Source organism: Pongo pygmaeus, chromosome 21 (genome assembly GCF_028885625.2).
Source record: "Pongo pygmaeus isolate AG05252 chromosome 21, NHGRI_mPonPyg2-v2.0_pri, whole genome shotgun sequence".
In the NCBI taxonomy this organism is placed as follows: Eukaryota; Metazoa; Chordata; class Mammalia; order Primates; family Hominidae; genus Pongo; species Pongo pygmaeus.
The window spans coordinates 50145763-50158124 of NC_072394.2; the positions used below are offsets into that span (position 1 = coordinate 50145763).

The 12362-nt window shown below is 40.4% G+C and overlaps 1 protein-coding gene across 9 annotated transcripts in view; it reads left to right on the forward strand.

Moving 5' to 3' along the window:
- The window catches only part of NCOA3 (nuclear receptor coactivator 3), a 157228-nt gene that overhangs the window by 75277 nt on the left and 69589 nt on the right, over nucleotides 1–12362 (forward strand). For 8 of the 9 annotated variants that reach the window (XM_063659005.1, XM_054466525.2, XM_054466528.2 and 5 more), the window contains exon 2: nucleotides 6892–6970. The exons of the other annotated variant lie outside the window; for it this stretch is intronic. The gene's annotated coding sequence lies outside the window, so the exon portion shown is untranslated. The remainder of the gene's footprint in view (nucleotides 1–6891; nucleotides 6971–12362) is intronic. 9 annotated transcript variants of the gene reach the window in all.

Consider the following 12362-nt stretch of genomic DNA (forward strand, 5'->3'; position numbering starts at 1 on the left):
AGATGTCTGTATTATCTGAGTTACTTTTAAAGCATTTACTGGATACACAACCAGTATTATCTTTTTACCATCCTATAAATTGTTCATAGAATTGCAGCCTCGTGGAGGAAAATCCATCTCCTTTACCTGCCTAAATTCATTCTTTGTCTTGATACTAGCATTAATAATTGGTTTGTTAGCTACTACAGGCTAAAGAAACTCAGATTTCAAGAAGAAAGAAGATGATTACTCGATCATTTCTCCCCTCAAACACCTGTTTAAAATATATTGTCTTGAATAAAATTGTCACCTTGAACTTACCGTGTTCTTTGCCTTCTCCACTCCCCTGTCCTTAAAAAAAAATAAAAAGAAGGGAAAGCCTTATAAGAAAAGGAAAATGTGCAATCCTGGTAGCCAATGAGTTAATGTTCATTTGCAGCCCGAGGGGTCAGCATGCAGCCTGTGTTTCCTGATTGGCTGCTAAAAGGTGAAATTGAAACCACTGTAAACTTTTGACCCTGTGGCAATTCTTGTGGAACGCCTTCCACTGGTGGAGCCCAGAGCTTTGCTCACTTCCCCACCCAACTCTCCCACCCTCTTTCCTGTATTTATTTTGTGTGATCCTGCAGCACTGCATGCAGTTTTTCCAAAGTGGCGGGGAGAGAGAGGCAGAACAAGCGCAAGCAAGGGGCTTGCTTGCATGCCTGTTTTGGTAACCATTGGTAACTTCAACTCATCCAAAGATATCAGGCCTTTTATACTAATCTGCCAACCAGATTTTTAAGTTTTCTCCTTAATCTAAAGCTAATTTAAAAAAATTTAGGCTAGCTAATTCCATTGTTCATCAGTGGATAGTATCGTTGTATAAGCAAAAATGTATGGCATAATTTCATGGATGTCTTGAATTAAAAATAAGTTTTCAGTTTTAGCTACCTTTACCCCATTTATGTTTCCTGTATCCCTATGTAATTTTTACACAAATGGCCATTTCATAGAAGTTTTTTTGTCCTTTGCCTTTTTATTATAAAGAAACTCAAATGGCATTTTGGTTATGACAACTCTGGACATAACTGCAGAAATTGTACAATTAATACCTCCCCCTTTGGCTGAGATAAATGCTTTTGGATTTGTCTTGCTTTCACATGTAAATAGTGTTGAACAGTTAACAACCTCATGAAAAAGGCAGGGTAGTTTTTCACTATTCTTTCCTTATACTCTCATGGGACTCTGGTCTTTTTAATTCTTCCTTTTATCCATGGTGTCTAGCACAATGTGGCACATTGATGCTTAGCAGATGCTTACTGAATGAACATAGCTTTCATTTTAGGAACTTTAGTGTCTGTTTATACCTGCTTCCCTTTTCCTAATTAATTGATGGCAGCGACTGTGATTTGCTTATTTCCAAGTGCCAGTGCAGTGCCTGATTCTAATAGATACACAGCAAGCATTTAATTGAAATCGAATTAAAATCTAACACAAGATCATTTCAAGAAGCAGGACTTTACAAAATCTAGGTTTTCAGAAGCCAAGGCGTCTGTTTTCACTGCGTTATTATGAATTTTCAGGCTGATTCCATATAGAACTAAATGTTTAATTTATTAAATATGTAGAATAAATTATAAGTCAGCTTGATTCTTTCTAGTATATATCACAAGATATGTGGTAATACCTATCTTTATTTTACTAGACATGCAGATGCTGTAATTTGAAATAATTCCTTGTCCCCCACTCCCTTATCAAGAAGATATAGCATTTAAAAAAGATTGTAATAAATGTCTTACCAATGTTCTCCTGGGAAGCAAATACATTTTTACTTAATTGAACATACAATAATGGACTAAGTAATGGGAAAAAAAAATTCTTAAACTGAGTTAAGTTTATATAGCTCAGAAAAAGTGGTACCATTTTATATAACTTTATTATTATTATTTTTTAAGACAGAGTCTTGCTCTGTTGCCCAGGCTGGAGTGCAGTGGTGTGATCTCAGCTCACTGCAACCTCTGCCTATGGTGTTCAAGCGATTCTCCTGCCTCAGCCTCCCGAGTAGCTGGAACTACAGGCGCCCGCCACCACACCCAGCTACTTTTTGTATTTGTAGTAGAGATGGGGTTTAGCCATGTTGGCCAGGCTGGTCTCGAACTCCTGACCTCAGGTGATCTGCCCACCTCGGCCTCCCAAAGTGCTAGGATTACAGATATGAGCCACTGCACCTAGCCCCATTTTATATAACTTGAAATGTTCATATGATTTTCAACTTGCATTTGGTCTTCTCCTTTCATTATAGCTACAGATTAGCTGTAGTTGATTGTTGCAAGTGAAACCTATGGTTAGAGTTTTGATCAAAGATATTTATCACTTGATAAATAATCCCAACTGCAAAAGTGTTGGATTTTGACGTCAAATTTAACACTAATATTTTGCAGCCTTTAACCTGAAATTCATTTGGTGACCTAGTCTACTGTGTAGTACTTTGAAGATTATTGAGCAACGGCTAGCTTTTCCCAATGACAGTGGCTCCCCTTTTCTATTATTTTAGGGAAGTGAGGAAGGAGATCCTGGGAGCAGTGCCAGTGGGAGCTTGGAAAGAACAATGGGTTTAATATGATTAATTATAGAATCCTTGCCCCTTTTCATGTTCAACAGTAAAAGAAAAACATGTTTATAATATTCAGTGGCTGCTTTTTGCCCTGTTGGTGTTTCCAAGCATTATATATTATATAGTTTGGATTTTCCTGTGTATCAACTCCTCTCCCCAGTTTTATTTTTTGTTCTGGCTTTGAGGCATATATTCTCAGACTAGCTATTAACAAGGCTTAATTTGATGTTTGATTTCCCCTCACGTCCTTTTAGGTCTCTGGTGATGAAGGTTTAAAATAAAAACCTAAAACTGGGGCCATGTTGTCCAAGATGGACTCAGATTCCTGAGCTCAAGCAATCTTCCTGCCTCAGCCTCCTGAGTAGCTGGCATTACAGGTGTGCGCTGCCATGCCTGGCCTGGTGATGCAGGTTTTGGTAATGTAGGTGTCATCAGTAAACCATTAATTCTACTAGAAAATTTAATGTCCCTGTCCCTGTTACCTTCTCAGATGTCTAATGTTTCTGGAACTTCTCACGTTTAGTTTTATGTCAGTATGATTTGGTTTTTGTATGTGTGATTGACTAAAATCTGAATTGTGAAAAGGGATAATCTTGTTTTTGATAAAGAAAAAAAAATACTGTCCTAAGAAATCTGCTAGGATTGTTGCCTTTGCGGAATCTTTTTTCCAGACAAGTTTAACTCACCAGCAAATTTACTAACAGTTCTATACTTGCAGGATCCTGGTGTATAGTAGTACTCCTTTCCAGGTTCTTGGTAGGCAAGCCAATCATTGTTCTGTGACTATTTGCGAATCTCTCTGGTTTAATTATACACTTCCTCGGAGGGGAGAATTTTGTACCTGGCTTGTCTTTGTGTTACTGAGCTGAACTGGGTGTATTTTCCTGTGTATGCAATGGAAGGCTGAACACTAAGCACCAAGTTTTTGTAGGAAGAAAAGTTTATTGTAAGGCTGCTGTGTAAGGAGACAGGAGTTGGGCTCAAATCTGCCTCTCTGAACTAGAGTTTGGGTGTAGGTTTTATATTTGGAGAGTAATGAGGTGTGATCGGAATGGATCCTGCCTTGCGGTGATGTCGAGGCTTGATTTGGTTGCATATTCTGTCTTGCCATGTGGTGTCTGCTCTTATTCATTCGCTGTTCCTCAGTTTGATCATTCAGATTCCACCCATGGTTTCATTCTTTGTTCATCTGGGCATGCTGACTTTACATGATCTTCCACCTGGGGGTCCAGCAGTTAACATTTGGGTCCAAGGGTGCAGATTGGCGGGGTCAACATTCCTTTGAGAAGTACGAAAACCAGCACTATAACACTGGAGTATTAATCTAGGCCCTCTTACCACCTTCTACACTAGGCAGCAGCAATTGTATCCTAGGTCCATTATGCTACTAGATACTTTCTGACTCAAATTCCTTTCCTGGCCGGGCACGGTGGCTCATGCCTGTAATCCCAGCACTTTGGGAGGCCGAGGTGGGCAGATTTCTTGAGGTCAGGAGTTCGATACCAGCCTGGCCAACGTAGCGAAACCCTGTCTCTACAAAAATGAGCTGGGCATGGTGGCATGCACCTGTAATCCCAGCTACTTGGGAGGCTGAGGCAGGAGAATCGCTTTAACCTGGGAGGCAGAGATTGCAGTGAGCCGAGATCATGCCCCACTGCACTCCAGCCTGTGCAACAGAGTGGAACTCCATCCCCTACCCCCACCCCCCCAAAAAATCCTTTCCTTATCCCACCTCTTTTGTTCATTAGGTGCTAACCCCACCCCATGACCCTCCTTCCTCTTTCCTAATAAAGGAAAAAACATAAGAGAACCATTTTAGAAGTGAAACCTGATTTAAAACAGGGCCAGAAGATCTTAGAGGTTCTTTACAGAAGTTCTCCCTACCTTTTCTCCCTTCATCTTACACGAATTAAATTGGATAGCATAAAAATTCAAGTTAAAAAACATAACATTCGGTCCGGTACGGTGGCTCACACCTGTAATCCCAACACTTTGGGAGGCCGAGGCAGACAGATCACTTGAGCTCAGGAGTTCAAGGCCAACGTGGGCAACATGGTGAAACCCTGTCTCTACAAAAAATATAAAAATTAGCTGGGTATGATGGTGTGTGCCTGTAGTCCCAGCTCCTTGGGTAGTTGATGTGGGAGTATTGTTTGAGCCTTGGAGGTCAAGGCTGAGGTGAGCCGTGACCATACCACCACACTCCAGCCAGCCTGGGCACAGAGTGAGATCCTGTCTCAAAAAGAAAAAAAAGCTACAACTTTGGTGCACAAAATTATTAAAAATATTATATAAAATTACCTTCAGGCTGTGTGTATAAGTAACATAAATGAATTTTATGTTTGGACTTGGGTTTCTTCCCCTAGATATCTCAGTATGCATATGCAAATATTTAAAAAATCTGAAAAAGAAATCTGAGACACTTATGCTTCCAAGCATTTTGCATAAGGGATAGTCACCCGGCACTACCTAGAGTTTTCTTTTTCCTTTGTGAGCCACAAGTAATGTGCCTCCCATTCCCTGCTCACTGATTTTCTCCCCTCTAATTTTAGTTTCAGAAGCACAACAGACCTTTCCACAATGCAGCTAGATTGTGGTTGGCTCTCCCCATATACTGTCTGCAGACTACACTACGTGGAATGTCCATGGCTATAATATGTTTGTTACTTGTAACTTGTGAATATATCATTTTTCCTTTCCCCCATACCAACAGATCTACCAATTCCAGCATGAAAGCTATTAACTTTAGGTCATAATTATTGTTGTTATCTTGGTTCGATACCATTGGAATTAGTGGCAATCATATTGTTGCTTTATTGTAAAATTTGGAAATTCATAAGGTAAAGTGAATGTTCTTACTGGCTCACTTATTTATTGCAGCAGAACCTGCACGCCATTTCTTCAAGTGCAAAAGCCTGCTGTTTATATGTTCATGTGTTTTATTGCAGATTAGTTTGAAGAGTGGTCTCTCATTTCTTTGCTAATATTTTGTTTTGGTGGTCAAAATGCATCTTTTTATAGAAGGCAAGAAAACATCTGAGCCTTTCCTCTGGCCTTTGCTTGTTGGCTTTATCTATCCCTCCCTCATCTGATAATTTTTGGACTAGGGCATTTAAGCATTTGCTTCTGCCAGGGTATTAATGTTGTCTTTATTCTCTGTTGAGCACTCATTTTGGACAAATGAATACCCCCACAAGTTCAGAGTACCCATCTGTTTTGATCGCTTTTCAAGATTCGGAACTGGTCTCCACCACCTCCACTTTGCATTATCCATTTTTACAAACTGTGACAGAGTATGTATTATATATGCTATGCCTGACTTTTATTTTAATTAATTAATTAATTAATTTATTTATTTTTGAGATGGAGTTTTGCTTTTGTTGCCCAGGCTAGAGCTCAATGGCATGGTCTTGGGTCACTGTAACCTCTGCTTCCCTGGTTCAGGCGATTCTCCTGCCTCAGCCTCCCGAGTAGCTGGACTACAGGCGCATGCCATCACGCCAAACTAATTTTTTGTATTTTTAGTAGATACAGGGTTTCACCATGTTGACTAGGCTGGTCTCAAACTCCTGACCTCATGTGATCCCCCACCTTGGCCTCCCAAAGTGCTGGAATTAGAGGCATGAGCCACTACGCCTGGCCCTGACTTTTGTTTTTTAATTTTTATTTTTTTGTGTGTGGAGATGGTATCTTGCTATGTTGCTCAGGCTGATCTTGAACTCCTGGCCTCAAGCGGTCCTCCTACCTCAGCCTTTCAAAGTTCTGGGATTATAGGCATGAGCCACTGCGCCTGGCCCTATGCTTGACTTTTCAAACAGAAGTAGTGATTATATGGCTTTAACAATAAGACATCTACTCAAATTCTTAGGAAGGGGTGTTGTACTTGATAGCTTTTGTTTGTTTCATATATCCAGGGAAGGGAAAGATGGGAAGACTTAATTTTTTTGAGAGAGAGTCTCGCTCTGTCACCCTGGCCGGAGTGCAGTGGCATAGTCTCGGGTCACTGCAACCTCTGCCTCCCAGGTTCAAGTGATTCTCCTGCTTCAGCCTCCTGAGTAGTTGGGATTACAGGCGGGTGCCATGTTGCCCAGCTAATTTCTGTATTTTTAGTAGAGTTGGGGTTTTGCCACGTTGGCCAGGCCAGCCTTGAACTCCTGACCTCAAGTGATCTGCCCGCCTTGCCTCCCAAAGTGCTGGGATTACAGGTGTGAGCCACCACACCCGGCTGGAAGACTTAATTTGTGGGTGACTAGTCATAATGCTTAAATGAAGAAAAGACAATAAAATTCAATCCCTCCTCTTTTTTTTGTCCTCAGGATCAAAATACTTGCTGGATGGTGGACTCAGAGACCAATAAAAATAAACTGCTTGAACATCCTTTGACTGGTTAGCCAGGTAATTCAGCTTTACTTTGATTTGATCCTTTGTAATTTTTTGTCTTCAACCTTCTGAAGATACTACCCTCCTCTTTAATTTATGATTTAATTAAAACTATTTATGCTTCATGTTTTTCTCTTTAATGATTATTAAATGAATACGCTTAGAGTACTTGAGTGAATACGTATGTGTATATACAGTTGGCCCTTGAACAACTGAGGACTGGGGACACTGACCCCTTGTTCAGTAAAAAATGTGCAGAACTTTCGACTCCCCCCAAACTTAACTACTAATAGCCTCCTCTTGCCTAGAAGCCTTACTGTTAATATAAACAGCTGATTAACACATATTTTGTATGTTACATATATCCTGTATTCTTACAATAAAGTAAGCTAGAGAAAAGAAAATGTTATTAAGAAAATTATGGCCAAGTGCAGTGACTCATGTTTATAATCCTAGCACTTTGAGAGGCTGAGGTGGTTAGATCACCTGAGTCCAGGAGTTTGAGAACAGTCTGGGCAACAGAGTGAAACCCCATCTCTACAGAAAATGCAAAAACTAGCCAGACATAGTGGCCTGTGCCTTAGTCCCTAGCACTAGAGACACTGAGGTGGGAGGATTGCCTGTGCCCATGCGGTTGAGGCTGCGCCTGAGCTGTGCATTGTGCCACTGCACTCTAGCCTGGGCAACAGAATGAAACCCTGTCTCCAAAAAGAAGAAATAGAAAAAAGGAGAAAATTTTAAGGAGGCTGGACGTGGTGGCTCACTCATATGCCCACAACTATGATCCTAGCACTTTGGGGACTGGAGGTGGGAGGATCACTTGAGGCCAGGAGTTGGAGACCAGCCTAAACAACATAGTAACATCCCCAGTTCTACAAAACACACAAAAAATTAGCCAGCAAGGTGGTGTGCGCTTGTAGTCCTAGCTGCTTGGGAGGCTGAGGTGGGAGATTGCTTGATCTCAGGAGTTTGAAGCTGCAGTGAGCTATGACTGCACCACTACACTTCAGCATGGGCAACAGTATGAAACCTTGTCTCTAGAAAATAAGTAAATAAATAAAAAGGAAAGACATGGCCGGATGCGGTGGCACATGCCTGTAATCCCAGCACTTTGGGAGGCCAAGGTGGGTGGATCACCTGAGGTTAGGAGTTTGAGACCAGCCTGGCCAACATGGTGAAACTCCGTCTCTACTAAAAATACAAAAATTAGCTGGGCGTGGTGGCGTGTACCTGTAATCCCAGCTACTCGAAAAGCTGAGGCAGGAGAATCACTTGAACCTTGGAGGTGGAGGCTGTAGTGAGCTGAGATCATGCCACTGCACTCCAGCCTGGGCAACAGAGCAAGACTTCATCTCGGAAAAAAAAAAAAAAAAAAAAAGAAGTCATAAGGAAGAGAAAATATATATATTATTCATTAAGTGGATCATCATAAAGGTCTGCATTCTTTTCGTGAGGTTGAGTAGGCTTGAGGAGGAGGAGGAGAAAGAAGAGGAAATGTTGGTCCTACTGTCTTAGGCATGGCAGAAATAGAGAAAAATCTGCATATAACAGAACAAGTGCAGTTCAAATGTGTTGTACAAGGGGTTATGGTATCCGTATATATGTATATACATATATACAAACATAATTTTGGGGGAAGAGAAGAAATTCCCCCTCCTTATATGTGAATATTTTAATGGCATTTAGTCAAACATCTGAATTAGCCTAACTTATATTTGCTATTTCGCCTTGTGAAGACAAATTTCCCCAGATTGCTTGTGCTGGCAAATAACATTTCCATCTAACCCCTTCCTTAACTTTTTTTTTCTTTTTTGAGACAGAGTCTCCCTCTGTCACCCAGGCTGGAGTGCAGTGGTGTGATCTCGGCTTACTGCAGCTTCTGCCTCCTGGATTCAAGCAATTCTCATACCTCAGCCTCCCAAGTAGCTGGGATTACAGGCATGCACAGCCACATCTGGCTAAGTTTTGTATTTTTGGTAGAGATGGGATTTCACCATGTTGGCCAGGCTGAAACTCCTGGCCTCAAGTGATGTGCCTGCCTTGGCCTAAAGTGCTGGGATTATAGGCGTGAGCCACTGCGCCTGGCCCCTTTTCTTAACTTTTAATATTACATCAGAATAGGAAAAATGAGAATAGAAAAAGCCGTCTGGTTGCCGAGAAAGCAATCATGCTTTGCTTAGCTAAATTTCTTTTAGTAATCCCATCATTCTCTTGGTTAGCTAGGTTTGCAATCTGAGTTGTCTTTGAATCCCACCGCATTCTGATTCATTTGGTGAGCAGGCTTTATCTGGCTTTCTATTTTCATGTGTCTTGTATTTGTTCCACTTTCTGTTCCTAATTTTAGCTTCCGAGGCCAAGACCCCATAATTTCATGAGGGTGTTTGTCCTTGTCTCTACTGCTTCCTTGTCCACTCACTTAAAATTTTGCTAGATTTTCCTAAATGTATACTTTTAGCCAAGCTTATGTTGTGCTCTAAGTTTTGTGCTACCTTTCCTTGGCTTACAGAAGAAAAAAGTACACACTCCCTTCTCTGATATTTCAAATGGTACTTTATCTGAGAACCTATCCAAGTTACCAGCCTTAGGTCTTGCAATTTCCCTATAAAATCCCTCAGTTAATTGTGATATATACCCATTCTTCTGAACATGGCAGAGAACTATCTCCACAGGTTTTTTTTTTTTTTTTTTGAGACAGAGTTTGTTACCCAGCTTGGAGTGCAATGGCGCGATCTTGTTTCACTGCAACTTCCACTTCCAGGGTCAAGTGATTCTCCTGCCTCAGCCTCCCGAGTAGCTGGGATTACAGGCACCCGCCACCTTGCCCGGCTAATTTTGTATTTTTAGTAGAGACGGGGTTTCACCATGTTGACCAGGCTGGTCTTGAACTCCTGACCTTAGGTGATCTACCCACCTTGGCCTCCCAAAGTGCTGGGATTACAGGTGTGAACCACTGTGCTCGGCCAATTTTTTTTTTTTTTTTAAATACCTTTTATTTGGAAGTATACATTTACAAAAGTTACAAAAATATAGTATAAAGAACATCTGGATATCCTTTATCCAGACTTATCCACTTGCTTTATTATTTGTATTTGTGCTGTCCTACTCTTTTTTCTCTTTTTCTACACACATAAACACACACACAATTTTTTTTTTTTTTTTTTTTTTTTTTTTTTTTTTTTTTTTTTTTTTTACCATTTGAGGGTGTTACATATGTTATGCTTCTTTCCCCTAATACTTCTGTTGTAGTCCTACAAATAGGGTCATTCTCTTATATAACCATGGTACAGTTAATAACTTCATAAATGGACATGGATGAAATCTATCGCCCATATTCCAGTTTTGTCAATTGACCTAAGAAAGTCTGTTGTAGCATTTTCTATGCTTCCTGTATAGACTCTAGTCTGGGGTCAGGTTCTGCATTCAGTTATTATTTCTCTTTGGCCTCCTTTTTCCTGGGATATTTTCACAGCCTGTCTTTATCTTTTATGACATTGGCATTTTCGAGAACACAACCCTTCCCTAACCCCCTTACTCTGTTCAATGGAGATGTTCTTCATTTTATGTTGGTCTGAAATTTCCTTGTGATTAGATTAAGATGTTATGGATTCTTGGCAGGAATACTGCATCGGCAATGTGATACTCTGAGATGGAGTCATATGACGTCCATCTGTCCCTTATTGTGATGCAAATTTTGATCCCTTGGCCAAGGTGTTGCCAGATTTCTCCACTGTATGGTTTTTTCACCCTCTCTTTTGCCAAGCAATAAGCAGCCTGTGGGGAAACAATGCAGATATTCTGATTCTTTTCACGGTTTCTTCTAGATTTAGCATTCATTGACTCTTGTCTGATCCAGCTTTTTATTGTGATGATTGCAAAATGGTCATTTTTTTCTTTCCAGCATTCCTTTCACATTACCCGTCAGATCTTGGCCGTATTCCATAATCAGTAGCCCTATGTATTGGTGATGGATTCATGAATTCCTATCTTTTGAATGGTTTACGATTCACTTACCCTGCTTAATTATTTTAGTGCTCAAATTGTCCTAGAAGTTTGGCTAGTGAAGCTCCTGTAAGTGGGCCGCTGTGTCCTTGTGGGGAATAAAAGTTTTAGAGACCAAGATCTCTGAGTGCTAGGTGTCCTCACTACTTCTGGGCTGTTTTCTCATCTTGGCCTTTTTAGTGGATAGAGCTAGGAAATAATATGCATGCTTCTATGCTTCTACACATACGTGTACATATACATACTCATACAGTCATCCCTTCGTATCTGAGGGTGATTGGGTCTAAGACCCTTTGTGTGCACCAAAATCTGCTGATGCTCAAGTTCTTTAAACTATAAAGTAGCAATTGTATTTGCATATAACACATGTTCAATTTCTTGTGTGCTTTAAGTCGTCTCTAGATTACTTATAAGAATCTAACACAGTGTAACTACTGTGTAGGTTGTTGTTAAACTGTATTTTTTAATTTGTATTTTATTGTTGTATTTTTTTTAAATTTATTTTTTGAGTATTTTTGATCCGTGGATGCAGAATCCATGATACAGAGGGCTGACTGCGCATGTGTTCATTGAAACATACATATACATATTTTAGAAATCATGAGCTTATATCAGTATGTACGTCTTTATTCCATGTCTACAGGGTTCTTTGTACTTCATTTTTTATTTTTATGTCCCTTCTTATTATGTGGGAATCCTGACTCTCAACCTTAGTACATTTACTCATTTGCCTAATCCTCTAATACATCTAAAATAATTTCAGAATTGGTTTTTTCATTGCACTGCAATAAACAAACTGAAAATGAGTGGAGCATTTGTCTATAATTCTTCTCCACCTCCCAATTTTACCCAAGACCGAGAGTAAACAGTTAAAATTTAAATTGCTTGGATTAGCCCTCCATACCGTTTCTCCACCCTTTTTTTTTTTTTTTGAGACAGTCTCGCTCTGTTGCTCAGGCTGGAGTGCAGTGATGCGATCTTGGCTCACTGCAACCTCTGCCTTCTGGGTTCAAGGAATTCTTCTGTCTCAGCCTCCTGAGTAGCTGCAACTACAGGTGCGTGCCACCATGCCCAGCTAATTTTTGTATCTTTAATACAGACAGGGTCTCACCACGTTGCCCAGGCTGGTCTCCAACTCCTGAGGTCAGGGGATCCGCCCGCCTCTGCCTCCCAAGGTGCTGGGATTACAGGAGTGAGCCACCACGCCCGACCTCCACCCCACTTTTACTTCCCACCTTACTTTCCGTATAAACTAGTTAAGGTATTCATTTGAAACAAAATTAAGTTTATTTACTTGTTTACTTATGCTGCCTCCCATTCTGATTTTTATTTTTGTAATATGTAGAATAATAACATGCTTTCAAAAGTCAAAATTATACAAAAGGCATACATTGCTTTTGTATCCCTT